The sequence below is a fragment of the Schistocerca serialis genome, chromosome 6, assembly GCF_023864345.2.
Source record: "Schistocerca serialis cubense isolate TAMUIC-IGC-003099 chromosome 6, iqSchSeri2.2, whole genome shotgun sequence".
Lineage (NCBI taxonomy): Eukaryota > Metazoa > Arthropoda > Insecta > Orthoptera > Acrididae > Schistocerca > Schistocerca serialis.
The window spans coordinates 672464659-672483716 of NC_064643.1; positions in this window are offsets into that span (position 1 = coordinate 672464659).

Genomic DNA, 19058 nt, shown 5'->3' on the forward strand with positions numbered 1-19058 from the left:
GTTGAAAGAGACGTGTTGTTTCAGAAAATTGATAAATTGATGTAACGTTCATGTGTGCAGAACAAGGTAAAAGATATGTAGGTAAAATGGTTTCATTTTCTAAATCATTTCCTCTCAATTATATACAAACACACACACACACACACACACACACACACACACACACACACACACACACAAATTGCTAAATGTTTCACTTCTTGTAAATATTGCGCTACCTTGTTATGAACTTTCATCCCATATGTGAGTGCATAAATTGTTTCCACAGCTCTCTCATCAACCTCTATTTAATTCATACACCACAGTAAATTTTATATGTCTCTCTATAATGATTGAAGAGGCAACAACAACACATTGTACTGCAGAGGGAATGAAAGCCGCAAAATTTTTCCCCGGTACTTGACACCCACTCCACTATGGGAACAAGCCTTGATAAGTCCCAATGTGCTGATTAGCTGCTTCTGGTTGTTCGTATAAGACGCATCTCGCTGAAACAGCCAACCTGCTTAGTCAACTCATAATATTAGATTTACCACCAACTAAACATGCACATTGATGCAGAGTAACATGCAGAGTAATGACAGTCACCTTGTCAACTGACCATCAATGCCTCACATAATAATATGACGCAGGAAATGGCAGTCACTGACTGTCATTCTCCAGTGACCATAATTCTACACTGGCTATCTTCTCCAATCTGCAAATTAACAATCACTGTCCACCAGTTTTCTCATTTTACCTATTCTACCCATTTACCTGTTTACATTTCCTTTGTCTTCTGTAATGCTTACTTTCATGAGGTAAAAACATTATAATACACTCTGAGCCAAAAAGAACTTTGCAAATTTTGAATGATACACAGACTAATTAAGACAACTTAGAAAATACTCAGCCAATTACGTCAAGTTTCGCATAAATGTGTCAAGTGTCCGTTTGATTTTATGTGAGTGCTATATGTGATGTTACATACAACCCACTGGTAATTAATTTCCGTCAATACTCGTTGTAGTAAATCTGGCGTAGCTTCTGCAATGGCAGCGTAGTCAATTTTTCACGTCGGCTAAACTGTGCGGTAGGGGAGGAACATATATACAGTCTTTAATGAAAACCCAGAGAAAGAAAGCCAGTGGTGTCAAGGCATTTTGCTACAAAATGACACACCTACCGATTCGCTAAGTTATCTCAATAGATTTCTACACGAATCCTAAGTCCACGTTGGATCACCCTGTATATTACGGAGGAAATGAGAGTGTCCCCTAGTAAATGACGGCTCGTCAGTGCCAGAAATCATGGCAATGTTGGAAAAAAATATAAAGGCCTTAGATTCAATATTTTTCACCACGTTCAAGAAGGTATAAGTACTCCGGTTTTGTCTTTGCTAATACACACACACAGTTACCCCATATCTTATTTCCTAGGATGTCGTTAGTTTTACATCCCTCATCGTTGCACGTTTTAAGTGGTTTTTCCAATTACACTGCCATTCACCAGTTTGGTAAAGTTTTATTCGGAATCAATGTTTGCATTCATGACTTTCTGTCCGTCAATCTCAGTCTATGGCCTCAGACAGAGTGCTTGCCCAAGTAATAAAATTCGTAAAATCTTTTTTTTTTAATTTAAGATGATATGAATAATACATTTATTCTTATCATAATAGTACGAAAATAGTTTCTTTGGTTTGGTACATTCGGGCGTTATGGCGAAACTGAATGAAAATCACCAGAGGGTGTCATGCCAAGCCAGGTGAAGTACTAAGTCGTAAGGCAAAGACCGCAGAAATTATTGAACATATCAGTAAATTTTTAAATATAAATCATTGTAGTGTAGAAATATTTTACCCGTGAACAAATTTCACTCACTCCTTTAGCTTTATTCCTTCGCCTGTGTTATTATTTCGCCAGTTATTACACTTGTAAACGTATCAGTTAATGGAAGGTGATCTTCCAGTAAAATCGATAGTGTCTTTATGTTTAATATCACATTTCTCCAACAGTTCTCATCAAATATATCAGAATCCTGCTGAACAAAATGCTAATTCCTCTTGACGCCTAATTTTTATCTTCTAATTTGTAATAAAATGTCATTCACAATCCCAGCATTTTTATTCAGCTGTCGTGTTGCCCAATCGAAGCAGTACCTGCCTCTGTAAACTAGGAATGTCCCTGGTCGTAGAAGTAGCGTATGTGGTAGCCAATGCATTGTGTTAAAGATTTTCAATGCTAAATGGTTTGTGCAAATGTACCTGGCCGGAATATGAAGCAGAGACACTGCAATGATTGTATCTAGGGTCCGGTTCTACCATGTATTACCCACAGCATATTGTAGAAATGTTAGATTCAGGTTCTAGTTGAGCTTTGTATATTTTAAAAATTCGGCCCTACCATTAGGTAAAACTGCTCATAGTCGAGCGGACACACATCTAATCCTAAACACACTTCTAATTCCTTGGAATGGAATTAGCAAAAGCAGCATTCATACACGAGAACTGAATAGTAATCAGCAGTAATGCACACCTTTTCTGGGTCTGGCCGCACACCTTCGTTTGACACAAGGTGTCCAAGTATTTTGATTTCTTTTCCTCCAAAGAGACACTTTCGTGGATTAAGTTTCAGTCAGCCTTGTTGGAGACACAGTCTTTTTACGTGTTAAGCAAATGTCTCTGAGAACACTATAATGTCATCTAAATAACAAAGGCACATCGTCCACATCACCTGACTTAGAAGGTTATCCATCATCCGTTCAAAAGTTGGTGGTGCATTACACAAACCAAACGACATTCCTTAAACTCATACCGGCCCTCTTGGGTGATGAATGTAGTTTTCTCACCATCAGCTTCATCTACTTCGATTTGCCACAATCCCGAGTATATGTCCATGGTTGAGAAAAACTTAGCCCACTTCAGTCAATCTAGTGTATCGTCAATTTGTGGAATGGGGTAGACGTTCTTTTTAGTTATCTTATTAAGCTTCCTGTACTCCACACAAAGCACTCACTGCCATCCTTCTTCCTGACGAGTGGACTGATTGATGTTATCCTTCATAATTTTCTCTACCTCGTCGCGAATTATTCGACGTTCCGTTATTAACACATGGTATGCTCTCTGGCTTATTGGTACATGGTCTCCAGTGCTAATTCGGTGCTTCACCGTCGATTTGTCAAATTTGCTCTTCACCTGTGGATTGAAGCATTCATAGAACTCTTGAAGAATGGCGAGTAGCTTCTTCTGTTATTCCTCAGTGAGATCTGGTGATAGTCGAGCTAGAAAATCTTGTCTCGTAGAGGTAGCTCCAATTTCATCCACAGACTCGGCATGGGAGGTTTCTCTGACGCTCAGCTGTTCGGCAATTAACGGCTCAGCGTTTCCTACGCACATGCGTCTTGGAAGGATCTGCGGTTCTCTGCGACAGTTAACTATCCACAATTCACCGAATCCGTTCTTAAACGAGACGACAGAGGCTCGGATGACCAAGTTATTCTTCGGTGGTATGCTTCTCCTACATTCCGCTACAAGATCCATGGGTTGATGCATGGTATGACACGTGACAGTTACCTTTCTAGCGCTGACTGCAGGAATAATCACTTGAACCAGCACATATAGTCTCCACACACTCGGATGCGCATCTTCCTATCCACAGTACGTCATCTCGTCTAGCATAATTTTTGTGCGACCACAATCTATAATTGCGTGAGAAGCTTTCCAAAAGTCACATCCGAGAATGACGTCATGACTACACTCTTGTAAGACGATGAATTCTAAGGGCTGTGTATGGCGGCTTATACCCACTCGAATGACACATATTCATGTAGGTTTTACATATTTCCCATTAGCCGCCTTCAGCAGAGATGTTTTGTTGTCCGTAGTCATCAGTGCACCATACCTGCTGAAATTTTCAAGTCGTAAGTGTCCGTTGTGTCTGCCTGCTCACAAGCAACACCAGCATAGCCAGAGAATGTCAAATCCGGTATATAAATAAAATATCCACTAGAAACTGTTGAACAGTTTGTGGAATAGCTGCAGAAATTCTGATAATACCTGTGAGTCTGCAATAATAGGTCAATTAAAATATAAATCTCACCAACACCGCCACTAACGCTCCCAAGCCAGGGGTCCCATCTACCAATGATGAGGAAGATGGAGGGGGAGGAGTAACACGTCGTAAGGAAACCTTGGTCCATGTGGCTCGGGATGGTAGCACCTTGTGTGTGCCTCTTCCTAGGATTACAGGTGAAGCTCGGTGAACGGTCTTGAAGATGGATGACGAATCCTAGCTCCCAACGGCAGAGACAGCGGAAGACCCTAATGGAGAAAACAAAACCAAGACCACTTTTCGTCTGTCTTCAAGCAAGCGGCGAAGTGGTTAGCGTCTGTTCACCAGTGGTGCGGCTGAAATCCATATTCTGGAACTAACCCTTCCAGTCTTAACATTCTGAGTTCACTGAATGAGTCTACTCAACCCCACCTGTTTCCAAGTACAGTCATCATAGAGCATTTTGATAATCACAATATTACCCCAGGTGGTCAATCCACCGCCGTTATTACTGGCGCAATTGGTCTTTCGTATTCTACGGCGGCCAGGTTAAAATGCAGTGTCATTCAGCAGTACTTTGGTCAACTTAAAATAAAAAAAATACATTTTTAGCAACACTTAACATAATAACATTTTTGCAACCACGGAAACTTCATAAGTTGGGAAATACATTAAATGAACAGAAGGTTCAAATTTTGGCACTTCAAGAAACACTAATGACGGACAATAGCACCATGGATTTCGGCTATTATCGTCTTTTTAAAAGTAAAACTGATATAAGAATACTTAATAATGCGCCACATCTGGGAGTTGTTTTGCAGTCTCCAAAAATATTTTAGACTCAATAACAGACGTAAAACCTCTCAATAACAGACTAAACAAAATCTCTCTTACATGCGCAATTAAAGCGTACACTTTAATTAATGCCCATATGCCAGTCAATGAGGATAATCATAGAAAACCTGACGAAGTTAATTAAGTTTGTGAAACATTAGAAAGCATCATCTCAAAAATTCCCTCAGACCATGCTAAAATTTTAATGGGTGATTTAAATACTCAATTAGGTCAAAAAAAAGCAAGAAAACCGTGGGCAAATTTCCTGCGCAATATTGTACGATCCAAAATGGCCAAAGAATTGCTGAAACATGCAAAAAATTTCAACCTTAAAATCATGTCAACACATTTCAGAAAGAACCCTTCTAAACATAAAACCTGGTGGGCACCCAATACATTCATTGGGGAGTTTCAAATCGATCAAATTTATACCCTAACTACAAAGATATTTAAAATGTTTAAATTAGAAAGGGGTTAATATCGATTCTGACCATTATTTGACTCGAATAAAAGTAAAACTTCAGCCTCAGAAACTCTTCAAAAGAAGAAATGTTGTCCCAAACTTTGACACTGTCCAAATAACCCCAAGTCTTGCAAGTGAACTTGACAAAAAACAGTCCAACAATTGGCAAAGCCTAAAAGAAACTTAATCAAAACCGCACAAAATTTAATTCCGCTTCGAAAGAAACTAAAACACGCTTGGTGAAATGGGGATTGTGAGAAAGCAGTTAAGTCTTGGCATGACGCATTCAAATATTGGAATAGTAACAAAACTGAAAAAAGCACAATACCTTTCTAACTGTGAGAAAAGAAATATCTAAATTAATCCGACAGAGTAAAAATAACTACGAAAATGCGCAGCTTTTGGAAAAAGATTTCCAAAAGAACAAAACAAAAAACTTTTATAAAAAATTCAAAACCAAATTAACTGGTAACCAACCTCAAAATCTCTACATCAAAAATGAAATGGCAGTTGGGTTCTTAACAACTAGGAAAATTCTAAGGTACTAGCTAATTACTTCGAAAAACTATTGAACTATCCAGAACCAGTGACTAAATTCCAACCATAGCAGATTAATAACATCAACGCTAAGTCTATAGCACCTGACGAAATCGAAATAACTAAAATAATTAAGATACCTATTACAGTAAAGCATCCGGAGAAGACGATATAATAGCCGAATTACCAAACTCAGCTGGCCCTAACACTATAAAAGAGATCACTCATCTAATAGAGAAAATACCTAAGGACTGGAAGACTGCCCTAATTCATCCATTGCATGAGAAAGGGGATAGGACCGATATTAATAATAACTGAGAGATCTCTCTCCTCACAGTCACATACAAAATTCTCTCGCAGTGGTTCTTGATCGAGCCCCAGAACAGCCAGAACCTACAACTGGTGATTACCAAGCAGGCTTTAGACCAAACAGATCCTATCTGGACGAAATTATTGCTTAAAAATTAATCCTCAGACACCAGAGGATTTCTAGTAACAATATTGTATGTACAATAGTGGATTTTAAAAGGGCTTTTGATTCAGTTGATAGCGAATCTCTTTTTGAAATTTAAAAGGAACGAGGCTCGATAATAAAACTCTAACACGGATTAAGGAAACGTTAACATACACCAGATCTAAAGTTAACTTTATGGGGAGAGATTTGAATTAAAGACTGGTGTTAGAGAGGGAGATGGACTCTCTCCATTACTATTTAAATGTGTTCTAGAAAAAGTAATTACAGAATGGCGAGAGCAAAAGTCGATACAAATTATAGACCAATCAATCAAGTTAGGTACAAGTGATATTAGAGTATATGACCTCGCCTTTGCAGATGATCTGGCAGTTTTAACTAGGGATGTTATTACAGCTCAAAAACAAATTGAAGTTCTTAAACGAGTCGTGGAAGAGGTAGGACTACAAATATCATTCGAAAAATCGGAATACATGACATACAACAAACAAGCACCAAAGCTTTTAAACACGAAATATGGAAAAATAAAAAGGATATATCAGTTTATGAACTTTGGGGGATATCATACAAGAAAACGGTCTGGAAAAAGCTTCAAATGAGGTTCGCTCCCTAAAGGTGGCAAACGCATTCAGATTAACACAAAATATTTATAATAAAAAATCACTTCCTAAATCCAGTAAACTTGGATATTGCAACACTGTAGTCAAACCTGAATGTCTTTACGGAGGAGAAACTTTAATTTTAAGTTGGAAGAGGGATATTGAAGATATTAAAAACTAAGAAAGAAATATTATTAGGAAAATAATAGGCCCCAAAACTACAGATGGAGAAACTTATAGACTGAAAAGTACTAAGGAAATAGAAGAATACACAGACATGGTTACATGAGAAAACAAAGACTTAAATTTTATGGGCACATTAAAAGAATGGCACCCACGCAGTTGACAAAGCAAATAGTAGAATTCTACGAAAACAGAAGTACGGCCAAAACTGAGCCAATGAAATGGCTTGCTGCGATTAAGAAGGATCGTAAAGCAGCCTGTATAACTGAGGCAGGCCTTACAGATAGGAAAACATTCAGACAAAAGATATTTGATTGGAAAGATGGTCAGAGAGAAGTTAGAAAGCGGACTGGAACACCGTGGTCTGATGAAAGAAAGAGACTTCATTCTGAAACGTTGAAACAAATTTGGACACAAAGAAAGGCCAACTATTAAACGTGACAGTGATGGATTGTTCGTAGCGTGGTCCTGCTGGCCCCATACGTTAATAACAATAAATCTCACCGTCCACGTAACGCTAATATCAGCGACGTTATAAATGTTTACATGTAAATAGTTTGTATCAGAAGTTTTACGACTACACAAACCTCCCTTATACCAATGTCATTCTATCTGAAAGACATGGGTTTAGTCGTGCAATTAGCGTATAAAACACAATATCACACAAAAGAAGAATTTATAAAGTAAAAATTCGTATTATTATGATTACGTTCCAAAACAAAGAGTTCTCCACAGTTAAGCAAAAAGGTTCGTCTCCCTGCGAATTGCTTATCCTATGAACAAAGAGACTTAAATCTGAAAGGGTTAAACAAATTTGGACACGAAGAAAGACTAACCATCAAACGTGACATTGATGGATTGTACCTCGCGCAGTCCTACTGGGTCCATACGTGAATGATAACAAATCTCACCATCCCGGTCACGCATAATAATAAAGTACATCATTCGAATTCAGCAGTAATGCAGGAGCATGAAGAAATAAGTTGTGAACTTGACTAGGACCCTGTGCTTCTGACTTGTAATGGGAAATACTGTTATTTAAAAGACTTAATACCAGGTATGTAAAAAATTAACCTGTTCCATTATGTGATGCAAATGAACTGCGAACAATTATCATTTTTGTTTAATATGAAATGTGTATAAAATTTGCAAGTAACCGCCGGCCGGAGTGGCATCGCTGTTCTAGGAGCTACAGTCTGGAGCCGAACGACCGCTACGGTCGCAGGTTCGAATCCTGCCTCGGGCAGTTCTAGGCGACTGATGAACTCCGAAGTAAAGTCGCTTAGTGCTCAGAGCCATTTGCAACAAACCCGAAATGGTGTTCGACAAGTTAAGAGATGACACGATTGCAGTAAAATTGGGCAAAGGTCCCGAGTTCGAGTCTCGGTCGGGCACACAGTTTTAATCTGCCAGGAAGTTTCATATCAGCGCACACTCCGCTGCAGAGTGAAAATCTCATTCTGGAAACATCCCCCGGGCTGTGGCTAAGCCAAGTCTCCGCAATATCCTTTCTTTCAGGAGTGCTAGTTCTTCATGTTTCGCAGGAGAGCTTCTGTAAAGTTTGGAAGGTAGGAGACGAGGTACTGGCAGAAGTAAAGCTGTGGGTACCGGCCGTGAGTCGTGCTTCGGTAGCTCAGTTGGTAGAGCACTTGCCCGCGAAAGGCAAAGGTCCCGAGTTCGAGTCTCGGTGGGGCACACAGTTTTAATCTGCCAGGAAGTTTCATATCAGCGCACACTCCGCTGCAGAGTGAAAATCTCGTTCTGGAAACATCCCCCAGGCTGTGGTTAAGCCACGTCTCCGCAATATCCTTTCTTTCAGGAGTGCTAGTTCTGCATGGTTCGCAGGAGAGCTTCTGTAAAGTTTGGAAGGTAGGAGACGAGGTACTGGCAGAAGTAAAGCTGTGGGTACCGGGCGTGAGTCGTGCTTCGGTAGCTCAGTTGGTAGAGAACTTGCCCGCGAAAGGCAAAAGTCCCGAGTTCGAGTCTCGGTCGGGCACACCGTTTTAATCTGCCAGGAAGTTTCATATCAGCGCACACTCCGCTGCAGAGTGAAAATTTCATTCTGGAAACATCCCCCAGGCTGTGGCTAAGCCATGTCTCCGCAATATCCTTTCTTTCAGGAGTGCTAGTTCTGCATGGTTCACAGGAGAGCTTCTGTAAAGTTTGGAAGGTAGGAGACGAGGTACTGGCAGAAGTAAGGCTGTGGGTACCGTGCGTGAGTCGTGCTTCGGTAGCTCAGTTGGTAGAGCACTTGCCCGCGAAAGGCAAAGGTCCCGAGTTCGAGTCTCGGTCGGGCACACAGTTTTAATCTGCCAGGAAGTTTCATATTTCAAGGTGTTTGTAGGATCAGTCAAAGAACTTTTAAAAATATAGTTAGGAAAAATTAGAAATTCAATTTTATGAAGGTATGATTGTACCACATTGCTTTATGGAAGGAAAACCGAAGTGACAACTAAACAAGTCAACAGAGTAAAATAAAATCAGCAGAAATAAGAGATTTAAGGACTGTTAAAAAGTGTACAGTGCCTTCGTATCTGAATTAGGCAAGACCTGGGCTCGATTTCCGGTTCTGACAGTGATTTTTCCTTGGTTGGAGGACTGGAGATGGATGCACTCACCCTGGTCCTCATGATGCCAATTGAGGAGCTGCTAAGAGAACAGTAGTACCACCAGGTCTCATAGCCTGATAACGGCTGCGAATGCGGTGAGATGAACACCCGCCCCTCCATGCACCGTCCTCATTTTGCCATTGGCTGACGGATGGCAGGGAGGTCGGTCGGGCCCGATTTCTCCGTATTTAAATGTTGGTGCTTATCTTCATCTTAAAAGATGTGTATGTTTGACACCGTATGAAATGAAAATATGAGGAAATAATAAAATGCAGAAAGAGTACATAATAAATAATAGCATCAGGTTGATCGTTTGGAAAGAATGGAAAATAGTAGTCTCCCCTCGAAAGCACTGAATTACAAATCAAGAGGAGAAAGTGATCGAGGTGATCCAGGACACGCTGGAAAAACTGAGATGACGGAACGGGCATTAAGTCCTAATTCATCAAGTGTAAAAGAAGAACACTGGATTTCGTTTCTTTATAATGGCATTGGTAATTGAAGCTAGACGTCAACTGTCCTGCAAAACCTTAATGACGGAACTTCAAGAAACTGTGTTGAACGTATATACCTCAGAATACACTTTGGCCCCCTACACATCACTCCCACAGCAACCACAAAGACAAGGTTATTCTACCGCAGTGTGCATAGAAGCATGTAATTTTTCTTCACGCCGAGTACAAATGAAACTGGAGGAAATACTAACGCTAAAATTGGAAGAAACGTCTATCAAGCAGTTCAAGCTGGTTTTCAGAGCACGTACGCTGATTCGAATGTATATTTCGGTTGTTGTAACTACGAGGTTTAACACACGTTTCGTGTTGCCACTTGTGGGGCACATTCTGGAAAACTAGCAGTTGAAAAGGAGAACATGCACTCAGACTTTTCCAATTCATTCAACATTTAGTGAAAAAGCATAGCTTTGGGAATAAATGATGTCAATATGGTTGCATATTGAGAGCATCATGGGTTCTGGGTGAAGATAAACGGACATATGCTAAAAGACTTGTGTTAATCGTACGTGTTGTAGCCGCCACAGGCGACAAAGCAGGCACTAACAATGGCATGCCACTTATTACTTGTATAGTGAATAGTGCTTTAGTCTATGTTGCTCCACGCGTGTTCATCCTATTCGCTTAACTCTATGAGAGTTGTGGGAGATCAAATGTACGAGTCATCTGCCATTCCATCATATCCTCAGGCAGTATATTGAAGATGAGTTTGACGATAGTGCTCTTATGGAGCACTTTGAGTTTCAAAGTGGGAGCACGAGATAGTGAACGACAGTTTCGTCTTAATGCATCCGAAATGATCTTAAAGATGCGGACGTAACCCGTGTGCCTACTGAATGATGCTGTCTTCGGGACAGCGGCCGGCCGCGGTGGCCGTGCGGCTCTAGGCACTTCAGTCCGGAACCGCGTGACTGCTACGGTCGCAGGTTCGAATCCTGCCTCGGGCATGGATGTATGTGATGCGCTTAGGTTAGTTACGTTTAAGTAGTTCTAAGTTCTAGGGGACTGATGACCTAAGATGTTAAGTCCCATAGTGCTCAGAGCCATTCGAACCATTTTTGAGACCGCGTGTAATGTCCCCACAGCAAATAATGTCCCCACAGCAAATACCCTCTACCACGCTCCCATTAATCATTTTCAATCAAACCATCCACATTCATTCACTTCGGAAAAGTTACTTGATCTGATTTTTTCGTAATATATGCGTCGACAGCTCGTCGACGGCAAAGTATTTTCTAGTGCGTATATTCTTTGAAATAACAGAGATGCATATATGCAATCTCCATGGTTGTGAGAGTGGTAACTAGGACAGCTTCTGGAGTATCTGTTGACGGATTGACGTGTTTCTGAGAGATACATATTCTTCTTTTCTTCTCGCTAAAGCGAGCCAATTAACATTTGTGCTGCTAGCGGTTTGTTTTGAAGCGAAAGAGATTGTAAAAGGAAAATAATTAAGGCGTTGAATCACCGGAGAGCTGGACATGTAATGGAGATGGATTTAATATACGATTTACTCCATAAATAAGGTTTGTGACTTTTTTGTTCTGGAGTGAATGAACGAATGAGTTTTTTCTGAATCGTTTGTTGATCATGTTGGCCGTGTAATTAGTGGGGAAGTTTCAGCTGTGTTGAAGAGAGCCTGCAATCACTGAGTCTGTGTTAAATCGTCCTAAAAGGCTTCGTACACATCTGGAATTCACAATCTTTCGTAAAAGGAACAAATTGTCCAAGCGATTGATTCTCCCGACTGACTGCAGTGTTTAACAGTAATAATACTTGTAAAGATCTCTTACAGAAAGCCAGCCGCTGATTACCAAGACCAATCACTCCACCAAAGATTCTATTTGGCTGATTCTTTTTATCACTATATCACGTAATGAAATCTTATATTAAAAACTATACATAGACAAAGGAGAGAAAGAGAGAGAGCGAATGAAAATAGAGATAATACTAATAATCCTCCATTAGTCTAATTTTTCGCCTGTCTTATCACGTGTCAGCCAAGAACTGGGAGGGCCTTACTTTACTTTATAGACTTATGTGTGAAGGTGAAGGGATGTTAAAGACAACAGATACACGTCCATACAGACAGGACATTACAAAGAGATAGCGGCTAGCTGCATTGATCATCTATTCTTAGATTAAAGAGACGGCAACTTATTATCCGAACATGAAAATGTTAAAAGCGCTCACTTCGTTTACGTCATACGTGTGGATGACTATCAGTTTTTTGTTGGTAAGAACCTGGAGTAGTCGCTCAAGACCACAGTACGCCATTCTCCCGGTGATTCTCCAAAACCACAAGTGGAACGGCACACTTAGCTGCTGTGGCGTGAGTGGAAGATAGCTTAGAGGTGTGTTTGTCCGTAGTCCGGCTGCAAGATTCATGTTGACAATTTTGCACTCACGTTAGTTCTTATTTGCCCTGTGGAAGCTCTACAAGTTCCCACCGCTTGCGTTACCGAACGACGGTCCTGGCTAATGTCTGTGGTGCGCGGACGTCCAGAAACTCGCCTGCCTCTCTGCGAATTTCTTCTGTTGTCTGCGAAGCTGCACAACTTGGCTTCAGTTCTACGAAGCGACCCTCCCGCCACAGGAAGGGCCACAGTTTCACCGCTTTCAGACTCACCTAGTCAGCTTTACGAATCACGAGTGCGTGCTGGTACCCAGGCGCTGTCATTCTCTAAAAGGTTAAGCCACATGTAGCATGAAGTCTGTGGGTTTTGCCTTTTAAGGCTGGGGCACGGATGATGATTTGCTAGCTGTAAAATATTTTGGCTGATGACAATGAAAGCACTATCAGTACGTACTATTTGCCATGGGCGGCAACTGCTGTCTTTGAATCAAAGTTCACTTCGTCTTCCCACCAAGTGCGTAAGTAATTTCCCGGCAGCATATTAACCCTTTTCATTTCCCGGCAGCATTTTAACCCTCTATTAGACGCTGCTTTAAAATACTGAGTGAAAGTTAATTCAGTATTACTCATTTCGAATAAGAGGAGCATCCTTAAAATAAGTCAGTATAATAAATTACAATTTTATAAGAAAGTACTGGACGTTTCAGGAACTAGATCTTTCCAGTCCCTAAAATGTCACACTATTTTACAGACATCAGTATAAAAGCAGTTGTATGTTAAGTCAACGAACAAAACTACGTATTGTTTATCATGTAAGCTGCATTTTGCAACCTACAATATTTATTACCGATTCCGGACTGGAAGCATCCTTTATCACGTTTCTTCCAACAAACCGGAACCCATGTTTACTGAAAATGTTCAGATTCTAGAAGAAATGATCTTTCATTTTCCATTTCATAATGTGCTCGCAAAATATACTGATGAAGCCATTAGTTCTTTACAGGGATTCCATAAACAGTTTACAAAGGTTTTGCTAAGGAATTTACAAAGCGTTTATATTGTAAACCTGGATCTAGGATTATAGTTGAATATTTGGTTCATGTAGCATATAAAGTAATAAGTAGAAAATCTGATCAACGGAGCAAACAGGAGTTATTCCTACCAACAAGTGAGAACCTGACTCACTAATCAGTGAGCCCTACAAGAGGTAATTATTGCGTTCTACAGAGTCTGCTGTAGTGAAGAACAATAAGCACGCATCCAGGTACACTACCCAAACATGTCACATGAAACGGCTAATAGAATAAGAATGATAAATCGTAATGATCTAGAATGTACGGTTAATTATAAACTTTTAATATTGTGGAATGCCAAGGGCTCAATTTTTTAATGACATTGAGGCAATAAATAACAATGAATAATTACAAACTCCAACTGGCAATATCTCGGATGAAGTGAAGCCTATTCGATACTGTCGGCCAAGCAGGGAAGGGAGCTGGGATCGCCAACACACTTCGGTTCTATAGATACACAGAGCGTTCTGAAAAAGCACTAAGTGCTATTTCAGGGCTTGCGTATCACAAGACACAACAGCCTATGACAGTGTCTGACACTCCAAATTAGCCCATAAACAATTAATGAAAATGAAAGAGTAATAAATCGACTCTGACTACAACCTAGGAGTAAGGCAACTTTGTGAGCAGTTCGAGTATGTAAAACAAATTATCAAAACTCTTTCTTCCCCGTTGTTGTTGTTGTGGTCTTCAGTCCTGAGACTGGTTTGATGCAGCTCTCCATGCTACTCTATCCTGTGCAAGCTTCTTCATCTCCCAGTACCTACTGCAATCTACATCCTTCTGAATCTGCTTAGTGTATTCATCTCTTGGTCTCCCTCTACGATTTTTACCCTCCACGCTGCCCTCCAATACTAAATTGGTGATCCCTTGATGCCTCAGAACATGTCCTACCAACCGATCCCGTCTTCTGGTCAAGTTGTACCACAAACTTCTCTTCTCCCCAATCCTGTTCAATACTTCCTCATTAGTTATGTGGTCTACCCATCCAATCTTCAGCATTCTTCTGTAGCACCACATTTCGAATGCTTCTATTCTCTTCTTGTCCAAACTATTTATCGTCCATGTTTCACTTCCATACATGGCTACACTCCATACAAATACTTTCAGAAATGATTTCCTGACACTTAAATCTATACTCGATGTTAACAAATTTCTCTTCTTCAGAAAAGCTTTCCTTGCCATTGCCAGTCTACATTTTATATCCTCACTACTTCGACCATCATCAGTTATTTTGCTCCCCAAATAGCAAACCTCCTTTACTACTATAAGTGTCTCATTTCCTAATCTAATTCCCTCAGCATCACCCGACTTAATTCGACTACAATCCATTATACTCGTTTTGCTTTTGTTGATGTTCATCTTATATCCTCCTTTCAAGACACTGTCCATTCCATTCAACTGCTCTTCCATGTCCTTTGCTGTCTCTGACAGAGTTACAATGTCATCGGCGAACCTCAAAGTTTTTAATTCTTCTCCATGGATTTTAATACCTACTCCGAATTTTTCTTTTGTTTCCTTTACTGCTTGCTCAATATACAGATTGAACAACATCGGGGAGAGGCTACAACCCTGTCTCACTCCCTTCCAAACCACTGTTTCCCTTTCATGTCCCTCAACTCTTATAACTGCCATCTGGTTTCTGTACCAATTGTAAATAGCTTTTGGCTCCCTGTATTTTACCCCTGCCACCTTTAGAATTTGAAAGAGAGTATTCCAGTCAACATTGTCAAAAGCTTTCTCTAAGTCTACAAATGCTAGAAATGTAGGTTTGCCTTTCCTTAATCTTTCTTCTAAGATAAGTCGTAAGGTCAGTATTGCCTCACGTGTTCCAGTGTTTCTACGGAATCCAAACTGATCTTCCCCGATGTTGGCTTCTACTAGTTTTTCCATTCGTCTGTAAAGAATTCGTGTTAGTATTTTGCAGCTGTGACTTATTAAACTGATAGTTCGGTAATTTTCACATCTGTCAACAGCTGCTTTCTTTGGGATTGGAATTATTATATTCTTCTTGAAGTCTGAGGGTATTTCGCCTGTTTCATACATCTTGCTCACCAGGAGAATAATTAATTACAAAAGGTGTGTGCCAGTAACAGACAGCTACGTTTGCTTGAAATATAAGGCTTACAATCACGTGACATCTGTACACAAACTCATTTCAGTTCCCATAATTTCCACTTAATCTCGTCACGGGCAAACTGTGCTAGAAGAAGGCAATAAAGCAAGAGACGGCCGGAGTGGCCGAGCGGTTCTAGGTGCTACAGTCTGGAACCGCGCCACCGATACGATCGCAGGTTCGAATCCTGCCTCGGGCATGGATGTGTGTGATGTCCTTATGTTAGTTAGGTTTAAGTAGTTCTAAGTTCTAGGGGACTAATGACCTCTGAAGTTAAGTCCCATAGTGCTGAGAGCCAATAAAGCAAGACCCAAGAATGGTGCATATATATGGGTTAACAGTTCACAATTAATTTCAAGCACCACCTTCAGAAATTATCAACGGACATAATTCTGAATCGCCAGGCGAAGGAAATTTAAGAAAGGGCACAGTACAAAGGGGGTACAAAGGTTCTAGAAGATCAGGCGCGAACGTTGTCAGATGAAAAATTAAGCACTCTCAAGAATAAGGGGTGTTCTTAAGGGCTCCACTACAGTTACAAATTAACATAGAGATGAAAACGTGTCCACAAAACCCCAAGAACAAACATCACCTTACCCTCTCTCGCAGCACACTCGTTACATCCTCAGGATTTCAAAACACAGATAACGGGTCTCAGGAAAGGGTTCGTGAGAACCCCCATTGAGCTTAGCGAGTGCAGATATCGTGTTTATGCCGAGCTCTTCTCTGTATTCATCTACGGGCTAATACCAAATCACTTCTGCCACGCTCTACAGGTCCGTCAACGACGCAGAGGATGCTGCCGTCACGATGAATGAAAGATAAGCGACCAGAAATATTATCGAGAGATCGACATGGAACCGCCACGGCTCATTGTGCTTCTCCCGTGGAATCACGTTTAAGCTCCTGCAAAGAAAATGGTACTCTAACTTCGCGCTTCAAGTCTACTTGTTGGTAACAATGGTTTGATAACTACAGTATAATACTTTTCATAATGTGGAAATGAGAAACCAGCCACGGAATTGCCTACGGAGATGTCAGAAACGATCTAAAACAATTATCAGGTTCAAAAATGGCTCTGAGCACTATGGGACTTAACATCTGAGGTCATCAGTCCCCTAGACCTTAGAACTACTTAAAGCTAACATCACACACATCGATGCCCGAGGCATGATTCGAACCTGCGACTGTAGCGGCCATGCATTTCCAAACTGAAGCGCCTAGAACCACTCGGCCACAACGGCCGGCCAATTATCAGGATTACCTGTGTTCCAATAAGAGGGACCCAAATCCAGTGAACATATCTGAGCTAATTCAAATCTCCATCTTGTTTCGAAACATGATGAAGTTGGATATTACGATTTTTTTAATAATGTGTAAACAAATGACAGTACTTTTTATATGCTGGCGCACTATAACAAGACAAGGTAACTCGCAGAACAGTGTCCAGAGAAACAAGTGTAATACTCGTTTGCTGTGCCCGTTTGCTAGGCCTCTGAGATGATGCTTCCGCGTACTGAGTCGAAAGACAGCTTTTGCGTGGAGTGGAGCCGGTTGGAATACGGGTTCGCTGACTCCACGTGAGCTGAGGTGACACTCCCAGGATTCCTTTCCTCTAGGCCCCAAACGTGTAGCAGTACTAGCTGCGAGCAGTATGTGGCTGACCTCCGCGTCATACATGGTCTCGCATGGCCACTGATCCATTTCACTGACAATTTCAGCACCTGCAGCGTGTTTGTTTAAATAAATGCGTCTCTGACATACTGATAGACACACGGCAGTATTAGGGGATCGGAATAAAAAACGAATGAATCATATACACACTTGGCGTGAGAAAGGAAAGGAAGGGGAAAGAACTGATGATATCAGCTGTATAGCAATACCTTATGTGAAATCAGCGACGACAGGTGAAAATGTGTGACAGACCAGGATTCAAACATGTGATCTCCTGCTTACTACGGAGTTACATTAACCACTGCGCCACCCAGACACAGTTTTACAGCAATTGCGAAAACTGTCTCGGCACGCCTCCTGGATAGCCCATACTCCCACCAAGAGCCAGATATCCACAGTCACTGCCCAAGTCCTCTATGCTCGCTACTTTCAGATTTCCACAGGAGTTCGAACGAAATTGTGTATCAGCTCCGATGGTGGTGGATTCATGGCCCATCGAGACAATCAGTATGAATGCATGGCGTCTCTTCTTTCGGTCATGTGTGAAAGAACAGATGCCATCTGAGAGTGTTTCGGTCAGCTGCGGCCACTGCGGGGGATTATTCAGCAACGTGAGCTGTGTTTCCGATATTTTCTGAAGCTTGTAAAGCATTTTTGTAACAGTTTCAATAAATCATGACAGCGGCATTCGGCCAGCATACAACACTTCATGTATCTGATAGCTGGGTGACTGTGAGTCATTTTTGGATCATCAGTTATAAAGAAAAGGATAGAAAATTGGGTCACAAAGTACACTAAGTGCGTAATAAATTATTGTGGAAAGTTGATGGGGAAATTAAGACAACGCCTCATCATTCATTTTTGAATTTCCCGCCACTTTACGTCAGACAGTCGGCAGAGAAGGATGAGGTGGAGGGATGGACAGGTATATATGAAGGGCTTATTTCAATAGTGGTACAAGACCATTTTTGTTCATTCTGAGATACAGAGTCCTAAAGTTAAACGAGCGCTGAAAAATCTGCATTTTGGGCGCCAGAAATATTCACGTATATATGCTTGAATATTTCTGGTATCTCAAATGCAGATTTTTCAGCACTCATTTAACTTTAGGACTCTGTATTTCAGAATGAACAAAAATGGACCTGTACCACTACTGAAATAAGCCCTTCATATATTTCTATGAGAGTTTACATATCTGTCGCTAGAGACAGTATATAGCGACTACTGAGGTCGATGTGTTTCCAGGCGCTCCCAATACTTCACCTACAAAATATTCTGGTGATGACATGCTAACAAACAATAAAGAGAGGTGAAAATAATCATATAGTATAGATTAACTAAAGAAATGAAGTTACATAAATCATAAATGAAATTAATTGCACACAATTTTGAAGAATATGAGAATGTACCATCTTAGATCCTTATTGCATTGACAAGGATATACTGATTTAGATCCTCAACATGACTTGTGGTTGAGCTGTAGATTTGTGGTTGGTTCCCAGACCTCGTAGATTTTTCCTGTAGATAGCCGGCCTGCTAAGTTCTTTGGTTAACTAGTTACCATATCTCAGTTTGGCATTTCACACTGACGATATCGGTTGC